The sequence below is a fragment of the Macrotis lagotis genome, chromosome 2 (assembly GCF_037893015.1).
Source record: "Macrotis lagotis isolate mMagLag1 chromosome 2, bilby.v1.9.chrom.fasta, whole genome shotgun sequence".
Taxonomy (NCBI): Eukaryota; Metazoa; Chordata; class Mammalia; order Peramelemorphia; family Peramelidae; genus Macrotis; species Macrotis lagotis.
The window spans coordinates 99093996-99115177 of record NC_133659.1 but is presented as its reverse complement, the minus strand read 5'-3'; the positions used below and the strand labels follow the sequence as shown (position 1 = coordinate 99115177).

The following is a 21182-nucleotide window of genomic DNA, read 5'->3' as shown; positions in this document are numbered from 1 at the left end:
TTTCCAACGACTCTCTGATCTTCCAGGAGAACTATAAGATACCATGGCATCAGATAAAAGAGAAATAACTTCTTGCAAGAGGTAGATCAGGAGGACATCATAGAGGAGGTGATATTTAAGCTAAATCTTGATAGATGAGGAGAGAAAAAAAGATGATAAGCATGAAAGAGTATTCAAAAATGCACTATGTATGGGGCAGCTAGGTGATGCAGTGGATAGAGCACCAGCCCTGGAGTCAGGAGTACCTGAGTTCAAATTCAGCTTCAGATACTTAATAATTGCCTAGCTATGTGGTCTTGGACAAGTCACTTAAACACATTGCCTAAAATAAAATTTAAAAAAATTCTTCAAAATGCAATATGTGGAACTGTGTAGACAAAACAAGAAAGCTGGAATGTGTTCCAAAGAGAAAGAGGTTTAACTGTACTGAAGATTATCTTATAGGGAATAGTATGAAGGAAAAAAAGGTCAGGTGGAGCCAGCTTTTGAAGAACTTTTAATGACTGACTGAATCGTTCATATTAATCCTTTAGGTAACAGGGGGTACTTATTGAAGGTTTCTGAGTTTTATTGTGTAGCTATGCAATATCAGACTCTTAAAGCTTCTTTCTGTATATAATTTCTCCATACATTCAGTTTCTTCAACATGGGGAATTCTTTGCTATTGTGGACTCCCATCCCTAAAGTAGATCAGATGAGCAGACAATTCATTGAACAGACATCTGTAAAGTGCCTACTGTGTGGCAGGCTCAATGATAGGTGCTGGGGACACAAAGACAAAAATGAAAGGAAATATTATACAGATAAATAAGTATATGTGAAATGCATTTTTGTAAAGATGTGGTTAATTTTTGTCAGGGATAACTATAGTTGGAAGAATGAGGAAGAGTTTGTCTTGAAGAAGGTATGTATTTTTTTAATTGACACTTCATTTTTCTAATTACATACTATGAAAAAATTTTTAATAATCATCACATACATATTTATAAGTTATACAATTTTCTTCTCTCCTCCCTTCCTACATTCTTCCCCTCAGAGGCAATTTAGTGAACATTGTACTTGTATATTTGTGTTTAACATGTTTGCATATTAGTCATTTAGAAGATATGTCTTGAGAGGTATTTTATTTTTTTTATTATTTTTGAATTTTACAATTTTTCCCCAATCTCGTTCCCTCCCCCTGCCCCCACAGAAGGCATTCTGATAATCTTTACATTGTTTCCATGCCATATATTTATCAAAATTGAATGTGCTGAGAGAAATCATATCCTTAAGGAAAAAATAAACTATAAGAGCAAAATTACATAATAAGGTACCTTTTTAAAAAAATAAAGGTAATAATCTTTGTTCTTTGTTCAAATTCCACAATTCCCTTTTTTAAAAAGAAACAAGGGATTCTAAATGGTTGGGGTGAGGTGTATAGGTGTTCTGGACCCAGGGAAACAGTCAGGAGAAAACTGTAGAGATGGAAAATGAGATTGTATCCCAGCAATAGCAAAAAAATTAATTTGGCTGGATTGTAGTAATCTTGCAATAGGTTGGAAAATAATATATAAAGCTATATACTCTGATAACTCATTTGTGATTCATAGTGTCAGAAAGTTGTCTGGGGATACTGATAGATTAAATGACTCAACCAGAGTCATGCAGCTAATGGGGACTCACACCCTTACTCCTTATTCCAAGGCAATCTCTCCATCCACATACCTCATTTTTTTACTTTACACTAATTCTTGAAACTATTATAATAGAAGTCCTGCTCATACAAGTTTCTTTTTTAGCCATTATATATATATATATATATATATATATATATATATATATATATATATAGTATTCTTAAAATCATTTTTAACAAAATTTTCCAGGAAAAGTGACTAGCATCTTAAGGAAAGCATTCATAAAGAACTCAGATGTGTTTTTCTCTTTCTTCCTTGGAAAGCAACGTTTTCATATATACTTTTCTAATTCCTGTGATATATCAGTCTCTCCCCCAGACTCTGCCAAGAAAACTCCCACTGTTGCAACATGTCATCCAGTGCCCCCCAGCTTTTATCTTCTTCAACAAGTGTTTACAGAAAAGTGTTGATGCTTATTAATCTGTTTCTTGTCTTACAAATGTATTTGTGCATGATTGGTAGTAAAATTGGCATTTCTGACAGTTTTCAATGTAATCTATATAGTAGGGGGAGGCTGTTACATTGAACAGATGTGGTTTGGGATTGTTATTCTTTGTAATTATCATCATTAAGTGAAAGCATGTGTCAATCAGTGGGGTACTTTAAACACACGAGTCATTTTGGAGAAAAAGTTCATTTTATGTCCCATAAGTTGCCTGTGTGTTTGACATGTTGATGTGGGTATGTGTGTGTACATGTCTTTAAATACTATGAGATGAAATTTCCCTTATTTATTATTTCCTCTGGCTTGGATTATAGTTTGAATTGATTTTTTTTCCAAATCAAGTGATTCTCAACACCAGAAATTGGTGGCTTATTGATAGTTCAATAAAAATGCTAACTTTTGCTCTTAATTCAAATGTATTTTTTCCCATAAAGAAGAGAACTTCTGCCTTTCCTGCAATAGAAAGCATACTTCCAAATAAGCTTTGACCACTAATGTTTCTTAACGATATAAATTCTAAAGCATATTTAGCATGCTTCTCAGTTATATATAATAGATTACCATGCAAATGGTTTTCTAGATACATCTTGAGAATGTTTTTCTCAGGAATTAACTAGATTTAGAAACTGTATCCAAAGGAGAAACCCCTTCACCTAGAACATCCTGAACTTTTGATAAGAATAATTGATATTCTGTGTTTTCTTTCACAATATAATATGGGAAAATGTTTTACATGAGTGCATGTAAAACCTACATTAAATTTCTTACCATCTTAGGGAATGGAGTAGGGAGGAGGAATAAAGAGAATTTAGAACTTGAAATTTTAAAAAACAAATGTTAGTTTGTTTTTATAAGTAATTGGGGAATAATAAAATATTAAGAATATAAAAAAGAAAATTTTTAAAAAGAAAAAAGAATAACATAATATAGTTTGTCAAGTTCTTTTTCTACATTGCTTATTGATCTTCACAATAACCCTTTGTGGTGGGGTTTATTATCCCCATTTCACAGAAAACTTGGGTTCAGAAAAGTTGTACTCTGTTGAGTTCCAATCTGAACCTCATTTCATGACTCTGTGTATTAGTTATACCTCCCTCCCTCCAGTTTAGCTATGGAGATATCTCCAGCTTCATTTTGTTCTACCTTTTTTTTTCCTTCTTAGTCCTTTTCTCAACACTAGGAATCAGAAAATGCCTGTAAAATTTAATTGAATTGACATTATCCAAAAGGGCTAATAGATAAAACAAGAATAGATGAAAAACCAAGTTTTAAAGATCAAATCAAATTATATAGGGAGGGCTCTTCCTCATTTTGTAATTTGAGCATTCCTAGAAAGAATATGGGTAGGGAGAGAGCAGATATGCCAAAGCTATGCTGAACTAGGTTTTCCAATTAACTGTTAATTTCAACAGACTCTGTCTAGTACCCCCATTACCTGGGGCAACTAGGTGGCACAGTGGGTGATGCACCAGGCCTGGAGTTAGGAAGACTCATCTTCTTGAGTTTGAATCTGACTTCAGAACATTACTAGCTATGTGATTATAGCAACTTGCTTTACTCTTTGCCTCAATTTTTCATCTATAAAATAGCAAACTACTCCAGTAGCTCTGCCAAAAAACTCCAAATGGGGTCATGAAGGGTCAGACAGAACCGAAACAACTGAACAACATCTATTGCTAAGAATAATTGGGGTATTCAGATGAGGTCTTAGGAGCCTTCTCTCACTTAAACTTGACTGTGTCTATATCTTTGTATTTGTTTTGTTATGTTTTGCTAGTTTTAAAGCCTCCCTTTCTCCTAGTCATACATTTATTTATCCCACTAAAATAATCTGAGAGGCAGTGTGGTACATTGGAGAGCTCATTGAATTCAGAGTCAGGCAGAGGACTTCAGATTCCATCTCTTATCCTCACTCTCTAAGGACAAGATCCTTTTCCTCAGTTGTCTCTTCATCTATAGGAGTATTGAGAATTTGATAAGATCTTCCTAAGATCTCCTACCTCTGTATCTATATGATCTTCAGTTTATAATAATGAAGGATAATTGGATTATGGATGGGTCAGTGAGAATAGAGAATGAATGAGTGAAAGGCATTAAATGTTTACAAGTCCAAAGTAGAGATGTGAGACATTTGCCAATAAAGTAAGCTGGGCGGGGGGGGAGGTGTTGGGATCTATGAAGAAACTTCAGATATATAGAGAAGCTTTAGGCCTAAGAGGTACCAAAAAGCAGAATGCTTAATATACATCATGGGGAAGCCTGATTAAAGGAAGAGAATGGCAGTAATTAGGGTTCTGGACTGGGAGGCAGGATGAATAGGATTCAGCTTCTGCCACTGACACTTACAAGCTCTATCAATCAATCGATCAATAAATATTTGTTAAGTACATTTTATGTGTCAGATACTGTGCTAAACTCCAGATTTTTTCTTGTTTAGTCATTTCAATCTTGTCTGATTCTTCATGACCCTATTTGAGTCAAAAGACAGTCCTTGCCCTCAAGGAGCATCCAGTCTTGGAGAGATAAACGCTGAGTGCAATTCGAAAGATATTTTTCTCATCTTTTAAAAGTTCTTTTCTATTCTTTCCTTTTTGCAATATAGCAACTATGTAAATATGTTTTACCTGTACAATTGATATATATTGTTTGCCTTTTTGGTTGAGGGATAAGAGTTGGAGGAAGAGAATCTGGAACTCAAAATTTAAAAATAAAAAAGGCAAAAATAAAGAAGGCAAATCCCCCCAACAACCTCATGGATGAGAAAACACCCTCTAACATTATATATGTATATGTACACATACATATATATGTACATATATGTGTATATATATGCATGTATATATATAATATGTATATATACACACACACCCCAAAAAGCTATACACAGACAGATAGGAAATAAATAAGAGAGGTAAGGTACTAGATAGAATTGAGGGGTTGGAATAGACTTCCTGGAGATGAGATTTTAATTGGGGCTTTAATTGGAACTTAAAAGATTATGCACAGAGATGAAGAGGGAAAGCATTCCAAGCATGGGGCAAGTCACTTAAACTCTCCCTGTCTCACTTTCTTCATCTGTAAAATAATTGAAGGGATGAACTTGAATAGCTCTGAGGTCATTTCAGTTTTAAATGGAGGATCCCTTGAGTTTATGAAAACTTTATTAAACAGAAATAATTCAGGGGACTCTGGAGGTCTGACTCCATGGAAAGGAGGTCTTTCAAGTGCAGCATCTAGGGGAGCAATGGAGTCAAAATTCCAATGAATTAGGGAAAAATAATTTCAACTTGGAATGGAGGGCTTGGCAGATAATCTCCCAACATGTCTTTTCCCCTACTTCCCTGGATTGATGCTTAAAGTCTAGGAGAATGGATTAATTAAAACCAAACAAATACTTTGGTCTTAGAATACCTTGCTCATGGCTCTGTCTACTTTTAATTCCTAATCTCCCTTCTCAGAATGGAAAAATTAATTCTCAGCATATAAGGCTAAATGCAATTTAGGAACAGGAAATTGAAAGAAAAATTTAATCACCTTAAATGTAATAACATATGAAGCAGTTCATTTGCCATTTACTCTTAGTTAAATGTCTAATTCCCTTCACCCCCTTTCCTCTGCATCCCTCATTTAAACCTACCCATAGGTTATTTGTAGAATAGTGCTCCCTAACATTCTCAGCCTCAAAGGTCAGAGAAGGTTGACACTCTGAGAAGCAGTTGCCTGGGGCTCCTGGATGCTAGCCAGTTGAATCCAGAAGATATTTCAATGGGTTGGCCACAGGAAAGCCCCAAGTGGTACCTTCCAGGCATAGTTTCTTTATAAAAAAAAAAGCTGGTTTCCAACTCCTATCAAGAGAATAAATGCTACCAAGCTCTGTATTTACCTTTTAAAAGACCACCACACATTGTGACTGGCATGTAATCTGTGATTAGTGTTCTTATAACCCTCTCTTCCTCATTTCTGTCTCTCTTTGGTGTGTGAGATCTTAGAAATGCAGGAAAGACTGAAAATAAAGGAGGCTGCTTTGTAGGGCTTACATTCTGTTTTATTGATGCCTTAAAGCAACAAGAAAAAAATAATAGTCAAAACTCATTATGTCTAAACATTCATTGAACCATTTCTTATAATAAAATAAACATTTAAACAAAATAATCAAAGAGTCTACCATAGTTCCCCACTAGTCTACTGAGAGGAAGAAAGCAACTTTTTTCTCAAACCAGGGGTGTTCTCTTTCACCAAAACAAAGTCCATGAAGAAAGATCAGGAAGTGGGATGGAGTTCATTCCAGGCAAGAGATTTGGCAAGTACAAAGATACAGGGAGCATTATGGGTCAGGAGTAAGGGGTGATTTGTATAACATGATTAGGAAAATATGAAGGGGCGGTTTGTGGAATGCTTTACATGCCAAATTAAACTTTTGGTCATGATGAGTCTGTAATATGTACATGATGTGGGACTAGAGCTTGGAGAATTTGGTTTTGGTTATTTGTATAGGTCTGAGAGTCATTGGCACAGAGATGATAATGGAACCCATGGGAGCTTATTATGCCACCAACTGAAAGGAGAGAGAGAGAGAGAGAGAGAGAGACAGACAGACAGACAGACAGACAGACAGACAGAGACAGACAAAGGATAGAGGGGGAGAAAAAAAGAGAAAAGGGAGACCAAATAGAGAAATAAGATGATGTATATTTAAAAAAAGAGAGAAAGGGGGTGGCTAGGTGGCGCAGTGGATAGAGCACTAGCCTTGGAGTCAGGAATACCTGGGTTCAAATCTGGCCTCAGACACTTAATGATTACCTAGCTGTGTGGCCTTGGGCAAGCCACTTAACCGCATTTGCCTTGAAAAACCTAAAAAAAAAAAGAGAGAGAAAGGAAAGACAGAAGAGATATATAAAAGAAAGTAAGTATAGAGAGTAAGGAAATGAAAGAGAAAGGAAGTGAAGGAAATGTGTATATATATATATATATATATATATATATATATATATATACACATATATGGAAAATTGGATAAATCAAAAGTGAGCAGATAAAGGAAATGGAGAATTAGAAAAGAAAGGAATAGTTCAAGAGAGAAAGAAGGAAGAAAGAGAATAGAAAAGAAAGAGAAAGGTTCAGTCCTTGAGGCAGGAGATAGAGAAGAAAGAAAAGGGCTTCTTATAGGAAAAATGGTAATATGGCAACAATAACTCTTGGACTCTTCATGCCATAAAGTCTAATGTTTATTTTCAATTTGTATCTTGACTTGTGTTGGCCATCCTCAAGACTGCTGTTATTGACAGATGACTGACTGGAAACTTTATTTGAAAAGTTACTGATCTTCAGGGAAAGAGCCAACAGGAAAGAGAAAGGCTTTTCTCTCATCTTAAAACAAAACTGGGTATATTCTTTCCCCTAGGGATATACAATAGAACAAATGACTTTTCAGCATATACCAGAGCCCCCATTATAAAGCCTAATGAGTGATAGTCAATAAAGAATTTTGATTGAGATGGATGCTTGACTCTTCTTGCTTTGTGAAGTCCATGACCCCTGTACAGAATTCACAGCTAAGCCATGATCTTGGAGAACTTGGTGGAATCTATAAAAATTTGATGTTAATGTCTCTACTATCTATCTGTGGACATCCTACCTGTCCCTCATTATGTAACTCAATCACTACTTCCCCTAGCAATCTTTTCTGATCACCCCCAACCGATTGTAATGTCTCCATATACCTCTCATACTGAATTCAACAAATATGTGTCTAGTATGTATAAGGCTCCAAATAGTCCTTGCCCTCAGGGACCCTACAGTCTACTTGGAGCCATACAACAAATACATAGATCAGTACAAAATAATTTATGATTGGTAAAGGTCCTTTGGAAGCTAGGTCGTCCAGTGGATAGAGTACTGGCCTGAAGTTAAGGGTCATTTTCATGAATTCAAATCTGATCTCAGACTCTTAGTAGTGTGTAAGTTACTTAACCATATTTACCTCAGTTTCCTCATCTGCAAAATGAGATGATAGAGGGAAAGAGCAATGCACTCCATTATCATTGCCAAGAAAACTCCAAATGGGGTTACAAAATGTTGGATGTGATTGAAAAAATGAATAAACAAGGGTCCTATGATTTCACTGGCAGAAGAAACTTCCAGGTGAGGAAACTTAATTCTACTAATGCAGGTCTGCATCTTCTCTGATAGTATTAGAAAACTAAGAGAACTCTTAGAGCACTGAGAGGTTACATGACTTGCCCAGCCAGGACCTTAATCCAGGTCTTTCCTGCTAGTTCTCTACTCTTAGGCTTTTATTTATTTATTTTTTTTGTAGAAGAGCTAATTAACAGTCGAGTGCTTAAGGGAAAGCTTTAGATTGGAGCTGGTCACTAAGCCAAGTCCTAATGGAAGATAAGGAACTGAGAGACAATAAAGATAGGAGAGGCATTTCTGGAGACTTGTAGGATGGCACAGAGCTAGGAGAATAGCTGTTCTGCAGCATATCCTTCTGTCTTCTAGCCAGATAGGTGGCACAGTGAGTGGGGTGCTGGCATGGAGTTAGAAGGACTCTAACTTCAAATCCAGTCTCAGATGCCTCCTGTGTAAACTGGGCAAGTCATTTAACCTCTGTCTGCCTCAGTTTCCTCAATTGTAAAATGGGGAATTTTGTAATTATGTCATAATGTGATTATGACCAGAGTTGTGAAGAGCAAATGAAATCATACTTGTAAAGTGCTTAGCACAGTGATTGGAACATAGAATTTAATAAATTGTTCCTTTCTTTCCCCCTTGTCTTATAGTTACTTGCATGTTTTATCTTCTTTACTAGACTATCAGATCCTTCAGAGAATAGATTGAACCCTATTTATATTTTTATTACCCTCATGCTTAGCCAAGTGTCTTGTCCATAGGCTTAGGAAACATGTGGTGAATTTAGCTGAATGAAAAAGTGCAACCATATGTGGAGGGAACCAATTTAGTCCAAAATTCCTCCAAAGCAGACTGGAATTTCAATGGAAATTTTTAACCAGCCTCTTCAGATTAGCATTAGATGGAGTATTCTGCAATGAATCCCCTAGCTCTGTCCTACTATGAACAAATAGTTCTGGATTTATTTTGGGGAGGGAGGGAGGATATTTGCTCATTCATTCTTTGGACAAGTATTTATTGGTCACCTGATAAGTACCCAGTACTGAAGAAGCCTTGAGGAGCTTCTAGACCTTTATCCCAAAGAGAGATTTTTTTTTAAGAAAGGGGGAGGGCAGGGCAGCTAGGTGGCACAGTGGATAGAGCACCAGCCCTGGAGTCAGGAGGACCTGAGTTCAAATCCAGACTCAGACACTTATTAATTGCCTAGCTCTGTGACCTTGAGCAAGTCACTCTTAACCCCATTGCCTTAAAATAAAAACAAAATTTTTAAAAAGAGGGGGAGAGAGAAGGATCCAGATGTACAAAAATATTTATAGTATATCTTTTTTATTATGGCAAATAACTATAAATAAGGAAGTATTCATTAGTTGAGGAATTGTGGTAAGTGAACGCAATAGAATATTATTGTACCAAAAGAAATGAAAAAAGAGGTTTCAGAGAAGCCTAGAAAGAATTTCATGAATTGATGCAAAATTAAATGAAAGCCAGGAGAACAATTTGTGCAATAAAAACAATATCATTAAGACAAACAACTTTTAGAGATTTGAGGACTATTAAGTAAATAATCAATCACAATTTCTGACAGAGAGGTGATGAACTCAGAGAATAGAATGAGACATACATTTTTCAGACATGGTCAATGTGAGAATTTTTTTGCTTGAATATAATTTTAAGCATATCTGTTACAAGAGTTTTGTTTTTTGATTTGGGGTGGAAGGATTAAAAGGGAGATAAAATAGATAATTTGTTCATTAAAAAAAATTAAGGCATTGTCAATTATACATAGGAAGTTAAGAGGTTGAATTAAGGAAACAAGTTATATAATCTCAGAATTAAAGCAGAATTGGTCAAATGGAAAAAGAGGTACAGAAGGTTACTACAGAAATTGCTTAAAAATTAAAAAAGAAAACTCTCACACTTCCTCACCCCAGCCCATTGGGGGGGGGGGGTGTCTCTGAATTCTCCTTTGCTGGAGGTGAGAGTGAGCATCTTTTGGAGACCTGAGTCCCTGGAGCATTCACTAGAGTCTCATCCATCTTTAGCTCAGCTGCTGCTGTTCTCCCAGAGGGATGAAATTGGTTTTTCCCAAGTGTCCCTGCTTCCAAATCAGGCATCCTGTCACAATATAGAATTGTGGGACACTGGTGATTAATGACCACAAAGGTGGAGGAAATATAGGAAATCAGAAGTTTGGTCTGCCTGGGACATCTCAGCTATTAAACTGTGGAGCACTGCACCAGACCAAAAGGAAAGGAGATTAGAATCTAGTTGGGGGCAGCTAGGTGGCACAGTGGATAGAGCGCTGCCCTGGAGTCAGGAGTACTTGAATTCAAATGCAACCTCAGACACTTAATAATTACCTAGCCGTGTGGCCTTGGGCAAGCCACTTAACCCCACTGCCTCGCAAAAAAAAAAAACACCTAAAAAAAAAGTTGAGTGCAAGCAGATAAATCAACAGGTTAGCTATTAATCACAGAAGGGATGATGGCATCTAAACAAGCCCAGAAATCTCTGTGTAAACACAAGATAAAGCAACAAAATGAAGCAACACTTGATGAGGCAGCAAAAATGTTGAATTCCAAAGAGAGTGTTAAATTATAGCAAGATGTTGCCAAATGATGCAAGAGAGAAATAAGAATCTTCAAAGAAGAATCTATAACCCTGTACAGGAGAAATAATTGACAGAATTGAAAAACTTGAAATCTCTTCAAAGAAGCAAAAGAGGAAAACCTTTACTTTTATGAGGAAAATAGACTAAAGAAGAAATAAAGACAGATAAGAATCATGAATGAAAGAATAAAAGTTTAGAATACACAGAAAAGAAAATGAATGAAGATAACAAAGTTAAAGAAATCCTTTTTAGAAAAAAAGCAAAATAAGTTAAAGGAGAAAAGGGAGGACTTGAATCAACCATTGGAGAAAGAAAAAAAGAGGGAGAATTAAATGAAAAAGAATAAAAAGGGTAAGTAAACTCCAAAATATAGGAGAAAGGATGATTTATTGGGTAGGGAGAATGGAAGAATATATATTTAACTATTTATTCATAGCATTCCTTTTTATTTTGAGGGATTCTCTCCCTCCCCACCCATTGAGAAGGCGAGCAATATGATTCTCGTTGTATCTGTGAAGTCACTCAAAACATTTTGTATTTGCCATGTTGAGGGACAGGGAGATAAAAAAATGAAAATGAAAAACCAGTATTCTTTCAAATGCACTAGTTCATCAGTTCTCTCTAGAGGCTGGGGTATGGAGCATTTTTCAACCTAAGTCCTTTGGAATTGTCTTGGTTCATTATATTGATCAGAGTAGTTAATTAAGATTTTCATAGTTGACTATCATTATGAAACATTGCTGTTTCTGTGTACAGTATACTGCTAATTCTGCTCACTTTAGGTACATGTCTTCCCAAGTTTTTCTGCCATTCTACAATTGATTGGCATCCCCTAAATTTGCAGTTGTTACGCAAAGGTGTTGCTGTGGATATTTTTGTACATATAGGTCCTATTCTTTTTTCTTTGTTCTCTTTGGGATACAGACCTGGCTCTGGGTTATCCTCCAGAATGACTGGATCAGTTCAAAACTCCACCAGCAATGCATTGGTGCCTCTATATTTCTACATCCCTCCAGAATTTGTCACTTTTCCTTTCCTGTGATCAAGTGTGAGGTGATACTAATCAGTAATACAGAACATTTTTTTCATCTAATTATTGATAGCTTTGATTTCTAAGGGCTACCTGTTCATGTTTTTTGATCATTTATCAATTGGTGATTGAATGAATGGAAAGAGGAATTTAAGGCTGAAGAGAACAGAATTTATGGAAATAGGGTTTTCTTAAAATAGATTAAGCAAAGGTATCTTAAGAAAGAATAATATCTTTAAGGAAGATTAATTTTTTAAAAAAACCCAATTCATAAAAAGAAAGTCATATTAGAGACAAGGATAAAAATATAAAACTAATATTACTTTATGATGTATCAAATAATCAAATAAAACAAGTTACAAAACCTCAAAAATTGTTACTTAAAGTTTTGTTACGAGTTCATTTTCTCTTCATTCCTTTTTCCCCCTCTAAATATCATCTTTGTTATGTGGAGTGGTGAGTGGTACTAGAAGAAATTGGGTAATGTAACAACAAATCCTATCAATAAAATTTTTTTTTAGGTTTTTGCAAGGCAAACAGGGTTAAGTGGCTTGCCCAAGGCCACACAACTAGGTAATTATTAAGTGTCTGAAACCGGATTTGAACCCAGGTACTCCTGACTCCAGGACCGGTGCTTCATCCACTACGCCACCCAGTAGCTCCTCAATAAAAATTTTTGAAGAAAAAAACTCTTAGGAATATTACAGCCAAATCTCCGAGTTCTCAGGTCAAAGTGAAAATATTTCAAGGAGCCAGAAAGAAACTATTCAAATTCAATTGTCCAGGGGTGGCTAGGTGGCACAGTGGATAGAGCACAGGCCCTGGAGTCAGGAATACCTGAGTTCAAATCCGGCCTCAGATACTTAATAATTACCTAGCTGTGTGGCCTTGGGCAAACCACTTAACCCCATTGCCTTGCAAAAAAAAAAAACTTAAAAAAAAAGAAAAAAGAAAAAAATGAATGTTCAAATTCAATTATCCCTTCCACAACACAAATTTCCCCATTGTGGTTTTGATATAGTATGCTTAAGATATTAAGCAATAAGCATAAGAAATTAAATGTGAATTTGGGGAATTTCTATCTATGTCCTGCTGCTGGGATTTGCTGATAAAATATAGAAATGTTGATGATTTATGTGGACTTATTTTATATCCTGCAACTTTGCTGAAGTTGTTAATTTTTTAAAGTAGTTTTTTAGTTGGTTCTCCAGGTTTCTCTAAGTACACCATCATACCAACTTCAGCAAGATAATTTTTTTTCCTCATTGCCTATGCTAATTCTTTCAATTTCTTTTTCTTCTCTTTTTGCTAAAGCTAACATTTCTAGTATACTATTGGGTAAGAGCATCTTTGTTCCACCCCTGGTCTTCTTGGGAATGCTTCTAGTTTATTCCTATTACATATAGTGCTTGCTGATGCTTTTAGATAGATACTACTTATCATTTTTAAGGAAAACTCCATTTTTTCCCTGTGCTCTCTAATTTGGGGGAGTTTTGCAGAAGCCACAGATGACACATGAAGGCCAGCAGACAACACAGAAATTTAGAAATTCAGATATGCATAAAATATGTTTAGAAATTCAGATATACAAAAAATATGTATAGTATTATATAATATTAACCCAATAAGATATTGTAAATACTCCATTAAAAAATTTCAGGCTCCTTTTCTAGTACAAAGGAAGGGTCAAAAAATTTTACATGAACTTTCCAGGTTGCAGGAACATGCCCAAACCCTGTGATGTGAAGGGACAGCTGTATCATGGAACCACAAGGCTTAGCAACTACCATTTAAAAGAAGAGGAGGGGTTGGAATATGATATTTCCAGAAAACAAAAGATTTTAATTTCAGTTAATGATTATCAATATTTCTGAATTTCCTCATTGATTTTATATTTGTTTACATATCCAACTTATAATGAATATAATTTTGTCACTTCTAAAGTAAGCTGCAGTTTTCCTTATTTTGTTCTAAAAAATAAAAACATTTATATTAATGGTATAGCATAATTTGGCCATTGCCCACTCCCATCTTCAATTCACATTCATGGGTTGAGTTCCCAGGGGACACAACCATTCCAGATTCAAGGCGCTTTTTGAATCTAAAACCAGAACTCAAGAGCCTCTACCAATATGTTTCCCTTTCAGTTATCATTTATAATTATCATTTCAATTATCATTTACAAGACACAATTAAATGAAAGCAAAATATTAATCAAAATGACATAGTTAAAAAATAGAATAGCAAAAACATAGCATTCTCTAATTCCATTTAAAGTAACTACAGTCAGGGGTGGCTAGATGGCGCAGTGGATAAAGCACCAGCCTTGGAGTCAGGAGTACCTGGGTTCAGAGCCGATCTCAGACACTTAATTATTACCTAGCTGTGTGGCCTTGGGCAAGCCACTTAACCCCATTTGCCTTGCAAAAAAAAAATAAAGTAACTACAGTCAACACTAAATACCTCCCAAGACAAACCCAGAAATTGTATGAACATAATTATAAAGCACTTCTCACTCAAACAAAATCAGATCTAAACAATTGGAAAAATGTCAATTGCTCATGGTTAGGTTGAGCTAATATAATAAAAATGACAATTCTACCCAAATTAAATTATTTATTCGGAGCCATACCAAACAAACTACCAAATAACTATTTTATCAAACTAGAAAAAATAGTAACAAAATTCATCTGGAGCAATAAAAGATCAAGAATATCAAGCGAACTGATGATTTAAAAAAGGAAGATGCCTAGTTCTACCTATCTAAAAGTATCTAAAAGCCATGGTCATCAAAACTGTCTGGTACTGGTTAAGAATAGAGTAATGGATCAGTAGATTAGGATAGGTTCAAAAGAAACAATAGTAAATAATTATAGGAATCAACTGTTTTACAAATATTAGCTTCTGGGATAAGAACTTAGTGTTTGACAAAAATTGTTGGGAAAGGGGGCGGCTAGGTGTCACAGTGGAGAGAGCACTGGCCCTGGAGTCAGGAGGACCTAAGTTCAAATCCCGCTTCAGTCACTTAATAATTACCTATCTGGGTGACCTTGAGCAAGTCACTTAACCCCATTGCCTTGCAAAAACCTAAAAAAAAACTGTTGGGGAAAAAATGGTATCAAAAAAGCTAGGCATAGACCTCCATCTCATACCTTATACCAAAATAAGATTAAAGCAAGTACAGGATTTAGACCAAGAAATACTCTGATCAATGGAAAGGAGATAAATTTATGACCAAGCAAGAAATAGAGTACATTATAAATCACAAAATGGATGATTTTGATTATATTAAATTAAAAAGGGTTTACACTAATAAAACCAATGTTGCCCAAATTAGCTGGGAAACAATTTTCACAGCTAGGGTTTTTGATAAAGTTCTCATTTCTAATACATATATATTATATATATATATATATATATATATATGAAATTGCATCATATCTATAAGGTTACAAGTCATTCCCCAATTGATAAATGGTCAAAGGATACGAACAGAGTTTTCAAATGAAGAAATTATATATATATATATATATTAAATCATATGGAAAAAATGCTCCAAATTATTATTCATCAGAGAATTGCAATTTAAAACAACTCTGAGTTATCACCTCACACCTATCAGATTGGCTAAGATGACAAAAAGGGAAAACGATGTTGGAGAGATTGTGGGAGGTTAAGAACATTAATGCATTGTTGGTGGAGTTGTGAACTGGAGAGCAATATGGAACTATGCCCAAAGAGCAATAACATGATCATACCCTTTTACCCAGCAATTCCAATTCTAGACCTATATCCAGAAGGAATCCTAAAAAATGAGAAAATCCCACATGTTCCAAAATATTCATAGCAGCCCTTTTTGTAGAGGCAAAAAAAAAAAATGGAAATTGAGGGGATGCCTATCAATTGGGGAATGGTTGAATAGTTATGGTTTATGAATGTTATGGAGAGCTATTGTTCTATAATTGAACCATAAATGGTTGAAATCTAGAAAAGTATGGAATGAATTACAGAAACTGACCCTGAGCAAAGGAAGCAGAACAAGAGGACATTGTAAACGTTAACAATAACGTTGTGAGTTAATCAACCTTGATGGATGCAGCTTCTCTCAGCAGTTCAGAGAACTCGACAACCCTATTAGACCAGCTATGGACAATGTTATTTCCATCCAGAGGAAGAAAAACAAAACATAACTAAATAAAAAAAAACCACACAGAATCTGAAGAACACTCTAGTCACTTTAAAAAAAAAGTTTCTTTTGTATTTCTTTACTATCTCATGGTTTTCCTTCTTTTCCCTTAATCCTAATTCTTCATACCAGAAATGACTAATCTGTAAACATGTTAAACACAAATATGTATGTGCAATATTCACCTGACTGCTACTGAGGGGAGAGGGGTGGGAAAGGATAGTGGAAAGAAATTATATAACTAAAAAATATGTATATACATGTGGATGAATGTTGAAATTTTTTTATAACATGTAATTGGAGAAATAAAATAAAATGCCAATTAAAAAAGCAATCTCTTATAAACCTGGATATATTCTTCTATACATAAATGCAGCATCTGCAGGAGGAGTAAAAAAAGATACAAAAGTCACAGATAGAAATTCAGAGAGAAATGGGAAACGCCCTATCATGTATCTAATGTTGTAAGCTCAGAGGACAAGCACTTTCATTTGATCTTTGTATCTCCAAAGCCTCGCATAGCAATGCCTTTCTCACTATCTGAGACCTTATACTTAAGTGGCATAATTATTGATATCAATAGTAAAAGACTTTACTGTGATAAAATAGATTTTAAAATGACAAACTATAAAGAACCTGTTTCTGGGGCTTAATGTCTAGAAGTCCCAGGAAGTTTTAATCCAACATTGGCTCCTATCCCTAGTCTGCCAAGTACATTCTGTAGGTTTTCCCCTTCTAGTCCTCAATTTTTGTTAAAATTAGTCATTATGAATGACTTAGCTATTCTCAGAAATACAAGTATCCAAGACAATTCCAAAGGACTCATGACAAAAAAATACTATCTACTTCCTGAAAAGGATTTGATGGAGTCTAAATGAAGATGAAAGCATACTATTTTTCTCTTTATTCTATTATTTTATCTGTATTTTCTTTCACAACATGAATAATATGTAAATGTGTTTTACATAACTGAACATGAATAAATTATATCAAATTGTTTGCCATCTGAAAGAGAGAGGGAATTTGAAACTCAAATTTTTAAAAACAAGTCAAAATTTTTTACATGTTTTAACAAGTAGTTGGGAAAAGTACTATTATCAATAAGAAATAATTGAATTAATAAATAATAAAATTAAGTGGTGAAATAGATGATCTAAGATCTTAGAGATCTAAGATCCTTGTGGCTCTAAAAATCCTATTATTTCATCATTTGGGAATAGCAAAAAGCAAAGAAAAATAATATAGTATAGACCCCAAACCATAATTTGCAGAGTAATAGATATAGTACCAGAAGGAACCACAGAGATCATCTAGTCCAAATTCTTTGTCATAATGATGAAGAAACTTGGTCCAAGGGGATTAAATAAATTTCCCAATGTCACATGGAATATAAGGGTCAAAGGTAGGATTTGAACCCATGTCCTCTGACCTCAGAGCTATTTCAAGAGCAGTATGCTCTTCTAGTAAGTATATTCTAACATTCCCTTCTTCCTCTTATTACCTGCATAGATTTGTTGATTGTTCACATAATTTATTATCAATGCTCTAATAATGTTTGGGAAACTGCAGCATATGATGGAAACAAAATAAAAGGTGAAAGAGGTGATTAAACAAAGACCATTTTTGTTGACTTGTGTAAGCAGAATTTAAGAGAAAAATCCCCACCCAATGGCATCTCCCTGGAACAGGTAGATCCAAAGTGCCAAATCAGCATGGCCAAGTCTGATGTGGATGTGGAGCTGCTCAGAGAGCTGCAAAGCTTTTACGCTTGCACAAGCAAATCTTCTAAAAGAAGTAATTTTCTCTTTAGGAGGGTAACAGGAAAGAGATGGGCCCAGCAGTAAATCCAGTGTTTTACAAGAAGAAAAGTGAAAATCATATGAAAAGGAATAAGAATGCAATCAGAGCAGTCAAGCTCATGTGACTTTAATGATTCATTGTCTTATTTTTTTATTTTTAAGGAGGAACTGCTAATGTTTGTCTCTATAAGATAAAGTAAAGAGTTTAGACAAGTAAATAATTAAATCAAACAATATCTCCAGTAGGAATTTTGACTTGTAATATTTAGATTGAATATTTCCTAAATTATTTCTATAATCATTATCTGGATTCCCCATCAGCATTTTGATAGGAATCTAACTGAAGAATTTATTTTACTTCTAACCCCTTTCCCACCATACCCATAGACCCCCTCCAAAAAGAAAAACAGATTCTTCTTCTTCCCTGTTTCTGTGAGGACATTATCATTTTTGATCCCCCCAGTAAAAAACCATGGAGTAATTCTTTACTCTTTTCTCTCCCTCACTCCTCATAGTCCATCAGTTGTCAAATGTTTTAAATTCTACTTATACCACATATATTGCAACCATCCCCTTCTCTTCAGTCACACTTCCTGCACCCTACTTTAGGCCCTCATTAGCTTTCAATGACTATAGTAATAGACTTTAAAAAAAAAAGAACTTTGTTTATACATTACTCTCTCTCTCTTCAATTATTTTTTTCCTCCTCCCCCAGAGCCTAACCAACTAACATTTAGAGGGGAAAAAATAAACAGAACCAATCAATACCAAAAAATGTGACAATGCAAGGGTCACAGGGTTTGAGGGGTGTCCTCTTCTCTCTTCTTTGGGGTCAAGCTTAATCTTCATGATTTCACAACTTTCAGTTATTTTTTGTTTTGTGATAGTGGTTATTTCACTTTGTTCATTATTTCTCAACACAATAATAATCCATTACATTCATGGGCCACAATTTGTGTGTTCACCCTTCAAATAATGGCCAACCTTGGTCTTCATAATTGTGCATCTTCAGTTTCAATTGTTTTGTGGTGGTGGCTCTTTTCATATACAATTTTTTTTTTAGGTTTTTTGCAAGGCAATGGAGTTAAGTGGCTTGCCCAAGGCCATACAGCTAGGTAATTAGTAAGTATTTTGAGGTTGGATTTGAACTCAGGTACTCCTGACTCCAGGGCCGGTGCTCTATCCACTGTACCACCTAGCCACCCTTCTTTTCATATATATTGATGTGGTTTATGTAGTTTTCTGGACTCTTTATTTCACTTAGCATCATTTCTTAGAAGTCTTTCCATTCTTCTCTGTACTCGCGTTCAGGGTGGCCAATGCAAGCTTCCACTGGGTTCTGCCTTACCCCTGACATATCCTTTCCACATTACTTTGAGAATCTTAAAATCACCAATTCATTCTGAGGCCCAGTACTCAGTCTTAGAACTAGAATATATCAAAGATTCTTTTTTTTTTATATCAAAGATTCTTAACTTGTCTGTATATCACAGACAACCTTCAGTAGTCTGGTGAAGCCTATTACTCTTTTTAAAGTAATATTTTTAAAGACTTAAAATACTTAGGTTCACAAAGAAAATCAATTATATTGAAATATAGTTATCAAAATATTAAACAAACAAGCTTATAGACCTAATATTAAGAACACAACTGTTAGACCATTAGAATTAAAAGTGTTTGTTGAATCTAGCTCCCCCACCACCACCACACACACACACACTTTCCCACTTTACAGATGAGAGAACTAAGATTCCAAGGAGGGAAAATAATTTACTCAAGACTATAGGGTAAGGGGCAGCTAGGTGGTGCAGTGGTTAGAACACCGGCCCTGGAGTCAGGAGTACCTGGGTTCAAATCCGGCCTCAGACACTTATTACCTAGCTGTGTGACCTTGGGCAAGTCACTTAACCCCGTTAGTTTTTGCCTTGCAAAAACTAAAAAAAAAAATTATAGGGTAGTGCTTCTTAAGAACTGGAACTTGAATTCAGGTTTCCTAGCTTGACTCTCCTACCTTGGACTTAGAGAACTCTTTAGTATACTGGCAATGAAGGGGATATTTTACATAGTGCCATGTTCCTGATTTATATATAGACACTAGCTTACTGCATGATAAAGTAGGAGCATATCACGTTGTTGAGCTTTTTGCTCTTTTGCAATTTAAATATGAATGCAATGAAATAACTCTTCTCTTTTTACTGTATTAAATTATAATTGCTTTTCATTTGTATACTAGTCAACAGTAAAACATTTTAAATTTACCAATAGCTTTAGGGTTTCACATACATTGTCTCAGTTGATCCTCATGATAACTCCATGAGGTAGTGGAATTATCTTCATTTTACAAGTTACTATAGCTCAGAGAAATTAAGGATTTGGCCTAGGGTCACTTGGCTAGTGAGGAACAGGTCTACCATCCAAAATAGCACTTGGAACTCCAGGTCCAGTGCTTTCTCACTCCCTACCAAATTTCTTCTTTAAAATATTTAACAGTATTTTTTCTTTTGCTTAGCTGCATCAATGACAATTTATCCTAAAATCAATAGTGTTATTTGTTTTCTTTTCAAGAAAAATACTTTCAAAAAATTTTTATCTTAGTTGAGAAAATAGTTTTTCTTCCTTCTTTCTTTTCTTTCCTTTCTCTTTTGCTCCCCCTCCCACCTTCCTTCATTCTCTCCCTTCCTCCTTTTTCTTCCTTTCCTCCCTCCCTCCTTCCTTCCTTCCCTCCTTCCCAATCTCTTAAAGTAGTTTTTCTTTTTTTTTAAGTACAGTTTTTGTTTCTTCATCTGAATGAGACATATTTAAATTTATTCTTGGTTTTCTCCATTCAGAACAAAAAACATCACCTTGATTGATTGATAGAATCTTCTCACTAGGTACTCCTTAAACTGTAATGTTCAGGGGCAGCTAGGTGGCCTAGTGGATAAAGCACCAGCCTTGGAGTCAGGAGTACCTGGGTTCAAATCCAGTCTCAGACACTTAATAATTACCTAGCTGTGTGGCCTTGGGCAAGACACTTAACCCCATTTGCCTTGCAAAAACCTAACCCCCCACCCAAAAAAAAAATTGTAATGCTCACTTGGAGACTTAAATTCACCTGTTGGGGAAAGCAAGCTTTCATTATTACTCAACCATATTTTAAAAACACAAGCTGAAAACATATCCTAAATTCAAAAAACAAAGTTTTCCCACAGTATTATCTGGCTAAGACTCCTTTCCCCTCAGCTATTGATGACAGCCACAAGATGGGTATCATTAACCCTAAGTGTTGACAATTTAGAATTCATGGAAATAGATTGGGGT

General features: G+C 35.2%; 1 long non-coding RNA gene across 6 annotated transcripts in view; it reads right to left on the bottom strand.

The window, feature by feature from the left end:
* LOC141512940 (uncharacterized) overlaps positions 1-21182 on the bottom strand; it is a 129057-nt gene that overhangs the window by 20242 nt on the left and 87633 nt on the right. The window contains exon 8 of one of the 6 annotated variants that reach the window (XR_012475643.1): positions 514-762. The exons of the other annotated variants lie outside the window; for them this stretch is intronic. This is a non-coding gene — a long non-coding RNA (uncharacterized LOC141512940). Of the gene's footprint in view, positions 1-513; positions 763-21182 lie in introns of those variants that run through there. 6 annotated transcript variants of the gene reach the window in all.